Source organism: Hyperoodon ampullatus (assembly GCF_949752795.1).
Source record: "Hyperoodon ampullatus genome assembly, chromosome: 5".
Classification (NCBI taxonomy): Eukaryota; Metazoa; Chordata; class Mammalia; order Artiodactyla; family Ziphiidae; genus Hyperoodon; species Hyperoodon ampullatus.
The window spans coordinates 145434309-145446689 of NC_136918.1; positions in this window are offsets into that span (position 1 = coordinate 145434309).

Consider the following 12381-nt stretch of genomic DNA (forward strand, 5'->3'; position numbering starts at 1 on the left):
GTCATCTGTGCTCCCTGTTCCCGCCCAGCCCAGCCCAGCCCAGCCCAGGCACTGGTCCCCCTCTGGCGCTCCCAGGACCTCACAAGGACGGAGCCATTGTATGTACATTCTGTCTGGCTTCTTTCACTCGGCACGATATTTTGACGTTTACTGCTTTTAGTGCAGACCAGTAACTAATTCCATTTTATTGCTGGATGGTGCTCCTCTGCAGAGAAGTTCCGCAACCTGCTTATCTGCTCACCTCCTGGGGGACACTTGCTTGTTTCCACGTTGGGGCTATTGTGCACTTTTGGGTAGGATCTCTGTGTGGACTGAAACCAAGGAGTGCATGGTTGGATTGTAGGTAGGTGTACGTTTAACTTTTTAGGAATCTGCCAAACTGGTTTCCAAAGTGTTTGTTCCACTTTATACCACCCAAGATGAGTGGCAAGAGTTCCGGTGCCTCCACACCCTTGGTGACACATGGCCCAGTTGTCTTTAAATCCTGGCCCTTCCAATAGGGGTGTGGGCATCTCCCTGGGCCTCAGCATGAATCTCCCCAACAACGGACGATGTGGAGCGTCTCCCGTGCTCCCCCGGCTCCGTAGCCGTCTCTCTCTGTCGGCCCTCGCTCCCCTTGCCTGTATTCTTCTTCTCAAAACGTATTGTTGGGCTTCCCTGGTGGCACAGTGGTTGAGAGTCCGCCTGCCGATGCAGGGGACATGGGTTCGTGCCCCGGTCCGGGAAGATCCCACATGCCGCGGAGCGGCTGGGCCCATGAGCCATGGCCACTGAGCCTGTGCGTCCGGAGCCTGTGCTCCACAACGGGAGAGGCCACAACAGTGAGAGGCCCATGTACCGCAAAAAAAAAAACAACAAACAAACCAAAAAGTATTGTTGGGTGGAGGGTTCAATAAATATCAACGAAGCCTAGGTAGTTGACAGCATTGTTCATGTCTTCTGTGCCGTTAGTGACTTTTCTGTCTACTTGTTCTAACAATCACTGAGAGAAGAGTGTTGACATAACTACAGTTGGGACTTTATTCCCCCCTCCAGTCCTATCAGGTTTTGCTTCATATATTTGAACCCTGTTGTTTAGGTACACACTCGTCTATGACTGTGATGTCCTCTTAGAGAACTGACTCCTTCACCATTACTTAATGTCCTGCTTTATCTGTGAGAATATTCCTTCTTCTAAAGTCTGTTGGTGTCAGGATAGCTACTCTGACTTTATTTTGGCTAGTGATTGGCGTATTTTTTTCATCCTTATACCTGAAACTTACATGTGTCTTTATATTTAACATGGGTTTCTTGTAGACATGGTATACTTCTTTTTTTAATCCCATCTGACCATCTCTACCTTTTACCTTGTATGTTTAGACCGTTCACTTTTAATGTGATCATTGATGATTGCATTAAAATTGTAATTTTGCTAGCTGTCTTCTACTTGTTTGTTATTTTGTTTCTCTTTTACTCTTTTTTTGCCTTCTTTTGGTTAATTGAACTTTTTTTTTTTATCATTCTGTTTTATGTCCTCTTGACTTACTACTTTTACCTCTTTAAAAAAACTTTAGTGGTTGTCCTAGGGTTTACAATATAAATCTTAAATTAATCAGAGTTTACCTTCAAATAGCATTAGACATTTCACATACACTTCAAATACAATATTTTCCTAATTCCTCCCTCCCACCCTTCCTGATGTTACTATCATACATTTTACTTTCATGTACGCTATCAGTGCAATACAATGCTACTGTTTTTCCTCTTGATGGCAGCTATAATTTATAGCAATTAAAAATAAGGGAAAAAAGTCTATCTTATCTTCGTTTCTTGCATTTTTGGTACTCTTCATATTTTGGTGAAGATCCAGTTGGCAGACTAATACCATATTCTTTCTGATTGAGGAACATCATTTATCATGTCTTGTAGAGCAGGAATGCCAGCAGTAAATTCCCATAGTTCTTGTTTATCTGAGATGGTCTTTTTTTTTTCTTAATCCTTAATTTTTAAAAGATATTTTCACTGGTACAGAATTCTGACCTAACACTTTTTTTTCTTTCAGGGTTATAAAGATATCCCTTCAATGTCATCTAGCTTGCATGGTTTCTGAAGAGAATTCTGCTATAACTCTTATCTTTATTTCTCTGAATGTAATGTATCTATTTTTTTCTCTGGTTTCCTTAGAGATTTTTTTCCATGTCTTTTTTTTCTCAGCAGCTTGAATATGTCATGCATATGGGTTTTTTTTGTTTTTTTGTTGTTTGTTTATTTGACTTTGAGGCGGCATTTATCCTGATGCATCTGCTCTGGGCTTCTTTGATCTACGGTTTGGGGTCTGTCATTACCCTTGGAAAACATTCAGCCATTTTCGTCCAGATATTTTCTCTATTCCTCCCACTGTCTCCTTTCTCCATAAAATTTGATTCCAATTTTATGGACATTAGACTGACATTGTCCCACAGCCCTTGGATGCATTGCTCTGTTCTTTTTACGTTCTGTTTTCTTTCTTTTTCAGTTTGGATAACTTCTGTACAGCTACTTTCAGGTTCACGGATTCTTTCCTTGGCTAAGTTGAGGTTCCTGATCACCCTGTCACAACCATCCTCCATCTGTTTACTGTGTTTTCCGTTTTCGGCATGACTCGTTTCATTCTGTCTCACTGTTTCTCTTTTCAAGGAAGTACATTATTTTAAGCAAATCATTGAAAACAACTTAAATCTCATTAAGGTGGGATCACTCAGTATGCGATTTCCATGCGATATGTGTGCAGTCATTTAAATAAACTTGTATATGGGGACTTCCCTGGTGGTCCAGTGGTTAAGACTCTGCACTCCCAGTGCAGGGGCCCCGGGTTCGGTCCCGTTCAGGTCACTAGATCCTGCATGTTGCAACTAAGACCCGGCGCAGCCAAATAAATAAATAAATAAATATTTTAAAAATAAATAAATTTGTATATACTGATGTGTCAAGAGCTATTGTGTTAATGAAGCAAGGTTTATTTATTTTTTAATTAACTAATTTAATTTTGGCTGTGTTGGGTCTTTGTTGCGGTGCACGGGCTTTCTCTAGTTGTGGTGAGCAGGGGCTACTCTTCGTTGTGGTGCACGGGTTTCTCATTGAGGTGGCTTCTCTTGCTGCGGGGCATGGGCTCTGGGTGCACGGGCTTCAGTAGTTGTGGCTCTCGGGTTCTAGAGCACAGGCTCAGTAGTTGTGGCGCACGGGCTTAGCTGCTCCGTGGCATGTGGGATCTTCCCGGACCAGGGCCCGAACCCGTGTCCCCTGCATTGGCAGGCGGATTCTTAACCACTGCGCCACCAGGGAAGTCCCTAAAGCAAGGTTTAGAACCACGAGCATTATCCCAGGTATGTTTTTAAATTTTCACAAAACAACTTTCTACATTTCTAAAGTAACAAATATCTATAAAATGTATGTTTAAAAGCCAGCAGAAGGATAGTGACAAGGACTAACTTGGCAGGAGGCTGAGGTGCGGAGGCGGGTCAGGGGGACCTTAGCTTTATTTGTAATATTTGGGGTGTTAGTGAGCTATAATCCAGTCAGTTCAGTGGGCTGTCACTCTGATTGGGGGTGAGGGCAGGTGGAGGAGGAGTGCCCCAGCAGGTGGTGCCGGGGAAGGAGGCTGGAGGCTGTGTTAGGTACAAACCGGTCCCACCCTGGAGGCTCCATCCTGGGGCTCTCGTGTCCCTCGTGAGAAGGAGCACTTGGAATTGCCCTTCTCAGCTGAAATATACCTGTGTTCCTCCCTCCCTCCCTCCCGCCCTCCCTTCCTTCCTTCCTTCTGGTCTGTGGTGCACAAAGCAAAGACACCATCCCCTGTGGGGGGCAGGGGCAGGGCTGAACTCTACTGGAGGGAAGTGGGAAAACCACAGGCAAATAAAACGGACAAGTGAACAAATAAAGGAACAAGAATATTAGTGATAAGCGCTCTGCAGGGAAGTCAGCCAGCCTGACCTACTGGTGGCTGGGACTGCTCTGAGGACCAGGCGGTCAGGCTGAGATCCGCGGACACTGAGGGTGGGCTGGGGCAGGGAGGACAAGGCCGAATCCCTGGCGGAGTCAGGGCTGGAGACGTTCTAATGCTGGTCTTGAAGGTGAGCAGACCCAGGCTGTGTGTGTGTGGTGTTTCGTTGGGGGTTGGTTTGTACTGAGCAGCCACCCTAGCGCACGTGGAGGGGGGGAAAGCGACCCTCTGATCAACTTGTCTGAACGGGGTGGCTTTGTCGTGGTCGCGCCCCAGGGAAGGGAAGGGGCCGGGGGTGCTGTTTGTGCTGGAAGGCTGCCATGTGGGCAGGAAATGGGGGGCGGGAGAGTCGCCCAGACACCTTCCTCCCATCTGAGGGAGCTGGCAACGTGCGTTTCCTTTGTCTTGATGAGCCGCAGTGGAGAGGAGGCAGTTCTCAAGACACAGACCATCCTGGGCTATTAGATGATGCACTTGAGAATTCGGGGACCTCTCCCCTTCCCCCGTGACTCAACAGGAGCCGAGGCATTTCCGTGCAGCAGTGAAATGAGGAAGTGGCACGGTCCAAGATTAACAGAAATGTGTGTTATGGACCTTTGACAGTCACTTCTCACAGCTGGCTCGTCACCTCCCCACATGCGCGTTTCCATCACGGCACCACGTGACATCCGTGGTGTGGGACATGGCTTTTCCACATAAACATTGCTCATTTAATTAGATTTTTCATGGGGATGTAGTGGTCTATTTCATGTACGTCTCATCATTCACTTGCTATTTCCAAATTCTGCTCTGACAAATCCCCGAACGAAAACCGGCTTCATCAGCTGCCCTGCCCGGTGCCCAGGGTTCCGCTGGTCAGAGATTGAAGTCCAGGTGAAGCTGAGGGGAAGGGCTGAGATCCACAGGCTGCAAAAGGCAGTGGCAATTCTCGTCTTTCAGTTGGCAGGTAATTATCCAGCATCCACCAGAGGCAGGCGCCACCCCAGGAGCTGCAGGTGCAAACACAAAAGGTGTGATGTCTGGGCACAAGGTAGGGGGCTGGCCTTGAGGGCAGCAAGCATGGAAACCAATAACTATACACTCTCGCTCACATAGTGACCAGTGAGGCAGAGAGAAGAAACTGGGCAATGGAGGAAGTGTGGGGGGGCAGAGTCCAACAGAGGTCAGAGCCCAGGGCCGGGGTCAGCTGGTCCATTCACTGTCAGGCCACAACTGCGTCTCAGATCCAGTGGACCGGCCATTAGGGCCTGAGAACTGACGTGCGACTAGATACACTTTTTGGATACGCTTTGTGCTTTTCACAGCGGGCTCTGCCTACCATGTAACTTTTCTTCCTCTCCTGATGAAAAGTTACTTTTGTAGCACAGCAAGCCCCATGGTGTCTCGTTGGACACAAGGAGAACGGACAGCCTGGGCAGAGGTCAGAGGTCCTGCCCGTTCCTCGTCCCTGGCCTTGCTCTGTGCCGCTGGCCCCGCAGCCCCTTCCCCGTACAGCCCCTCTCTCCCTGCACAAACCCACAGTCCCCACCCAGGACGCACCCACGGAGCAGGCGGGTGCCCGCTGCACAGGCCCCAGACTTCAGCAGGTCCACTGTGGCTTTGGAAAACCCTGTGTCGATTTAAATCACAGAGCCTTCTGTGGGTGGGCGACGTCAATCAAGCATCCTGGGCTTGCGGGTCCCTGCTGGATGGGTGTCTGGGAGTCCCCAACCCTGCATGTCACCAGGATGAGCTGGAACGAGCACAGCACTTCTGTGTCATCTGTCATTTACTTCTGTGTCATTTGTCATTTCTCCGTGCAGAAGGAGCCGCGACACCCACTGCAGTGGAGAGGGATGGGAAACAGCACGAGGCACAGAGGAGAAAGAGGCCTGCACCTGAGCTCAGGCGGGTCAGCACTTCTCTCTAAGCTCCGGCCACCTCACCAGACGCACCACGTGTCCCAGAACTGTACTGCGCTCGGGCTGGCCCTCCCCCGGACCCGCTCCGCCCCCAGGCCTTTGCTCCTGGACGTCGCCGCCAGCCGCCAAGCCCCTTGTGGGGCACCCACAGGCCTGGGCCACCCCTGCTGCCCAGATTGTGCCCCGAGGACCTTGCCCAGCACTGGGCACGGCTGGGGTCCTTCTCTGGGGCGAGCTGATTTCGGTCTGTCCCCCCTGGAGGGTGGGGTCTTTGTGGAGGAGGGCGGGAAGACACACAGCCCAGTGATGCTTAGTGGTATTTGGGGGACTTATTTTCTTTGTGTGTGTATACGGTTTGTATTTTTCTACAGTGATCACATGTTACTTGTGGATATAAAAGAAAAAATAAAACTCTAATAAGAAAAAGATGAGAAAGCCGTGGGAACTGTGGAGACACATAGCAGTGAGTCTGCAATAAGACATGCAGTGAAAAAAATGAGCACAAGATACGTACTTTCCCAGCTATAAGTTCAGCAATCATAAGTGTTTCACAGTAAAAAGTCTTACTTTTGTATTTTTTTTGTTGTAGCACTTTTCATGACACAGAATGCCCCTTGAAGCTGGCCCTCCCCGCAAAGCCCAGAAAGGTGGGCTCACCCCTGCTGTGGGGCTCCCAACCTGAGAGCGGAGAGAGATGGTAAATCCCAGGCCCCAGTGTGGGCAGGGACACAGCACTGCCCGCCCTCGTCCAGCCTCTCCTTCCCAAACCCACAGTCAGGCCCAGTGGGTTGGTTTGGGAGGACAGGGGAGAGGCAAGAGGTTGAAGAGCCCCGCCCTTCAGCTTCCTCACCCTGGAGCAGGGCCGCAGCCCTGATGGGCCACAAGGCACAGGAAGGGACACTGTCAGGACCCAGGACATGCCTACCACACACATGAACACACCACACACACAGGGGCATGACACACTGAAACCGAGCAGGACCCTGCAGGGCCCCCCGGGGTACAGAAGCCCCTCCGTGTCCCCCATTTCTTGTTTGTAAAAAAGCTTTAGTCTCCCAGGCCTTCCCGGAGTTCCAAAGAGCAGACTCAAGCAGTTACTAATTAGAGAAGTAAGGGAACCAGAAACAAAGGAAAAGCAGTCAATCCAGAGCAGCAACGATAGCTTCAACCATAGTCAGCGATAAAGCAGAGCCCTAGCTCCTCCTCAAGGGATTCACACAGCAAGCTGATGCAGATCTCTGAGCTGTTCTGCAGAAACTAAGACGCTCACCCAGAGGAGGACGGTGACCACATGCTGACCACAAGCATGCAGACCCCAGACCGGTTGGAACCAGAAGGTTGATGATACTGACTCCTGATTTTACCTCCCCACCAACTAATCAGAAGAAAGTCCATGAGCGGCAACCCTCACCCCTAACGCTGCCTTCCCTGAAAGCCATCAGGGAGTTTGGTTCTTTTGAACAGGAGCTGACCGGTCTCCTTGCCTGGTGCCCGCAAAAATAAATGCCGTACTGTCCTCCACCACAACCCAGTGTCAGTAGGTTGGCTTTGCTGCAACTGGGCGAGCAGACCCAAGTTTGGTTCGGTAACAACACTAACAGACACACATGCACACACCACACACGGTCACAGAGACAGCTCCATCACAGACTCATGCATCCCTTTCACACATACCCCTCGGCAGGCACACAGAGGACATGGACCCCACCCCACCCCTCCATCCACATGTGCAACAAAAGTTTTGCATTTCTATTCAATGCTGTTCTCCTTCATTTTTGAAAAATGAGGTCACAATCCTCTAAGTTGCTTTCTCTCCTCGCATGGACCATGAGCACACTTTTCACTGGACCTGGAGGTTCGAAGTCAGGTGAGGAAGGAGAAGCGAGCAGGTGGACGGGCACAGCAAGATGGGGCAGGCAGGGCCTGGGGTGCAGGGCAGCATCCATCCGCCTCTGAAGACTAAAGCAGACAGGGGAGGGAGGGTGACGCGATGGGATTGGAATCCCAGCAGGCCCTCTGCTTAGGCTGGAGAGCCAGCAGGGGCAGAGGGAGGCGCTGCGAGCCGCTGTCGGGAGGGTCCAGGGGAAGCCCGCTGGCCGAGGCCCGGGGAGGTGGTGGTGGAGGATGGGTAGATACGAGAGGTGCCTGGAGGGCACGCGGCTTGGACCAGGCCAGGGGCTTGGTCTCTAGGCCAGGAGAGGGTGAGGTCGGTGGTGTCAGTGCCGCAGGGAGTACCCAGCAGGATGCCTTGGGTGGGGGGGTGGTAGGAGAGGGGTGTGGAGAGGCCCAGAGAGTCTACGCTGCAGACACTGCTCAGGGGTCAGGCAGGAGATGAACCCGGATCAGGAGGTGGCAGTGGGGAAGGAGGGGGGTGAATCCAGAGGGTTCAGCAGAGACGCTAAGCCAAGGGCGACGGCACTGGGGCCCCTGTTTCCTGCAAACCACGAGGGGACCAGATCCAGGGAAATGCGAGTTTACTTTAAGAGGTCGATGTGAGGGGCTCTGGTTGCCTGGAGAGGCCTGTGGGTGGTCTGAGGAGTGGACCCCTTTCGCAGCTGCCTGGAGGAAGGAGCTGGGACCTGAGGTCAGGCGGTCAGCTGGGGGTTGGGGAGCAGTGGCCTGCGGAAATGGAAAGGGCCGGACAGAACTCCCAGAGCTGCGGGGGGCGGGGGTGGGGCAGCCGGACCTCCAGCATGGGGAGGGGCCTCCTGGGCCAGGTCTCGGAGGCAGGAGCGCCAGAGCAGACACCTCGTGGGCCGCAGGGCCCATCCCCTGGGGGGCTTCAGGAGTGCGCGCAACGTGGGGAGTGGGCCACGACGCGGCCACGGCGCCCACGAGGCTGGGCAGGAGAAGCCCGGCTCCCCTTTCCTCCATCCGTCGCCCCCTGGCGAGGAACGTCTTTGTTTAAATCGCCCGCCTTCCTGCTGCCCATCGGACTCAGGGCCTGAGGGCGAATCCCCTGGTTACGGTCACCTTCCCGAAGAGACGCGGGGCTGGACACACTGCGTGTCCCTGGACCTTGCCCCGGTTTGCAGCCCGAGACCCCAGGTGCCGCCTTGGGCAGCGGCAGGGGCAGCTTTTCCTGAGGCGGGGGCTCGGGCCGGCCACGCTGCCTGGGGACTGGGGGTCGGAGGAGAAACATTGCGGCTGCAACGCAGGGGTGCTAGGACCCGGGGAGCGGCCCATGGTCGGGTTCCGGGTCCGCACCCCGCTCCGCGCAGGGTTTACTCCGCGCCAGGCCCTGCCCCCTGCCCGGCCCCCTGCCCGCCCACTGCCCTGGCCCGTCCTGCCCCCTGACCAGCTCCGCCCCCGCCCGCCCGCCCTCCGCCTGGTCCCCGCGGCGGTCAGAGCGCGGCCGGCCGAGCCGGCGCACCGCGGTGGAGGCGCAGCATCCCGCGGCACAGACGGTCCGGCCCGCCTAGCATGGCGCCGAGGTGCGGGCCGCGCGGTGCCGAGGACGGGCGGGGGCAGCGGGGGCTCACGGGCGGGGGACGGGGGCGCGCGCGGTACCCTAACCTGTGGCCTGTGCCCGCAGGTGGCCCTGGCTGCGACCGCGGCGGCGGCGCCTCCTGGACTGGCTCGCCCCCCTGGTCCTGCTGCTTGGGGTCAGCGCGGCGTCCGCAGAGCCAGGTAAGACCAGCAGGGACGCGAGAGTGCTCGCACCTGGCCCGCCCGCCTCCGGCCGCACTTTGTGCGGGTCTCTGGCAGGTCCCAGGCGGCGACGTCCTCACCCCAGCCCGTCTCGGCTTCGGTCCCGGGAGGCGGCCCCTGCTCTACCCACGCGCCCAGGTGGCCCGCGGGCGGCGGGCGGTGGGTGGACGGGGTCGGGCCGGGGCCGTGTGCCCGAGCGTCCCGCGACGGCCATTCATTCCTCGACTGCGGGGGTTCGCGCCACCTGGGCGCGCCCGGGACTCGGGGAGCGGCCCGGGCTGGGGATGGTGCGGGCCAGCTGCGTCCTGAGACCCTCGTGTCGTGACCAAACTTCGGCGACTCTGCGGGGAAGTTGGTGCGCTCGAGGGACAGCGCTGCGGGCCGAGGGCCAGTGAGGTCCCGGAGCCGAGGTCGTGGTGACGGCCGTTACACACGCGGTGGCTCGGAGACGCCCGGGCATCCGAAGCCTGACCGCGGGCCTGTGTCGCCGTCACCGGCCTGGTGCCTCCCAGCGCCTCTGGGCCCCAGTGTAACCGCGCGCGGAGTCCAGCAGGTCTCGGGGAGGACAGTGCGGTGCGGGGCGCAGCCGTGTTGTTTCTAACCTGTTGAGGCAAAAGTGCCCAGGTTTCCCCAGGGCCAGCCTTTGTGAGCCGCCCCGGCCGCCAGGCCTCTGCCCCCGCGTCCGCCGCGGTGTCGGGTTGCGCGCGGTCCCTTTGATGCGGCCGAGCGCCGAGCAGCCGCCGGGAGAACAATGCGCAGGGGTCCGTTGTTTGGCGGCGCCCTCCCGCCGCTGCTCCCGCGTGGACCGCAAACTGTGGTCGGGAAGGCCGTTCTGACTGCGCTGAAACTTCCTCTGCCCCCAGCTCCAGGGACCCCATTCCCAACCATGCGGCGACCCAGGTCCTCTTCCCAACCGGCCTAGCAAAGGCCCGGGAGGAGCCGGTGGAGGTGCCAGGCCCGAGGGGAGCCCCCGCTCCCAAAGCGTAGGTGCTTTATCACAGGTGGAAATAGACTGCCTGCCCTGACATCCGTCCCGGGCAGCCGGCTCCCCGCGGCATGAGTGCTCACTGTGGTCAGCACAGCGGTCACCTGCTGCCACAGCGGGGGGGCGGGGGGCGGGGGCGGTGTCGCCGGAGGGAAGTGTTCTGGGGAGAGAGCCATAATAATTTGTTTCATTGTTTCCAGTCGGCTGGGTCATCAGGTTAAACGGCAACACAGACCTTTTAAACAAGTAACCACCTGGTAAATAGATGTGGGAAAGCACCTGTTTGTAGTGTAGCAGATAACTCCTCAGGTATTTGGGTTAACTCTGGGGGCGGGGAGGGCATTTAGGGAGTGTTTGTCCTTATAGGGTTCTGTGGTCCCCTGGGTTCCTGGGGTTCTTATGACTGCCCGGGACCACATCGTGGCTTCAGGGGCCATCCCCTCAGACATGTGCAGGAATGTGTGAGCCTGAAGGCTCTTTTATGATTATGTCTAGTCGGGAAAAGGAAAGACACTGAAGCATCCACACCCCGGCTTATGAAACTTTGTCATCAAGGAGAGGAAGTCAAGGGTGTTGACTCTGAGCCTCAGAGAAGAAAAAATAAAATGTTGTGTTGGGGAGCTTGGGTGAGATGAGACCTCTAGGTTCAAGTTAATGCAGACTCTGGGGGCAGTGGGTGGCAGAGTACCGGTTCAAGAAATGGTGTGGGTTTTTTTTTTCAATTTATTTATTTTTGGCTGCGTTGGGTCTTTGTTGCTGCGCGCAGGCTTTCTCTAGTTGTGGCGAGCAGGGGCTACTCTTCCTTGCGGTGCACGGGCTTCTCATTGCGGTGGCTTCTCTTGTCGCGGAGCACGGGCTCTAGGTGCATGGGCTTCAGTAGTTGTGGCACACAGGCTCAGTAGCTGTGGCTCGCGGACTCTAGAGCACAGGCTCAGTAGTTGTGGCGCACAGGCTTAGTTGCTCCGCGGCATGTGGGATCTTCCCAGACCAGGGCTTGAACCCGTGTCCCCTGCATTGGCAGGCGGATTCTTAACCACTGCGCCATCAGGGAAGCCCGAGAAATGGTGTGCTTTATCTTCTGTGCCGCCGTGTGGCTGCAGTGGCAGGAGAGAAGATAAAGCACAGCAGGGTTTGCCGGAGTCTCAGCTCGTCCAGAAGGAAGGGAGCCCCTTGCAAGGTGCCCAACAGAATGTGCTCTTTTTGTTCCCTGGAGCATAAAGCAGGAAGCAGCCTCAGCGGGGCTTGTGTGCCGCCCACCCCTCCCCCGTGCTGGGAGAACACAGGCTCCTTTCCCTGCTGGGACCAAGTCCCCTTGGAATGGGATAATAATTGCCCCTCTAGATGTTGGAGAAGAGCAAAAGTATGTGAACGCCTGACTTAGCAGGGGCTCAATTTGTTCTAGAAACACTTCAAAATTACCCTTGGGAGTCAAAAACTTAAGCCCCGTTTGCTGATTTGAACATTTTTTCTGACCCCAAATGATGCATTTTCCCAAGTCTGTCTCTGTGCTGTACTTGACCAAAAAAATAAATAAATAACGACTTTCGCTGTTTTGCTTAAGCTTGGCCGCTGTCATCCTGATGCTCTTGAATGGCGTCGTGTGCTTTCCCCCATAGCCAGGGACCTGGTGGGACCTTGGCTGGGCGGGCTTACGAGCCTGGGGGCTCAGTGCTACCTGCGGTCCCCTCTCCCGGAGGAAGTACCGGAGTCACACGTGCTAAGGTGGCGGCTGCCCATGGGTCATTCCTTCAGGGCTGAGCAAGAAGGACCTCGCCCTGTGGGCATTTGCAGGATGCCTGTGGCCACGCCAGAGCCCTAGGCTTTGAGTCGCCTTGTCTCTGGCCCCCCCCACATGAGACTTTGGGCTCAGGCTCCGTAAGCTCCCC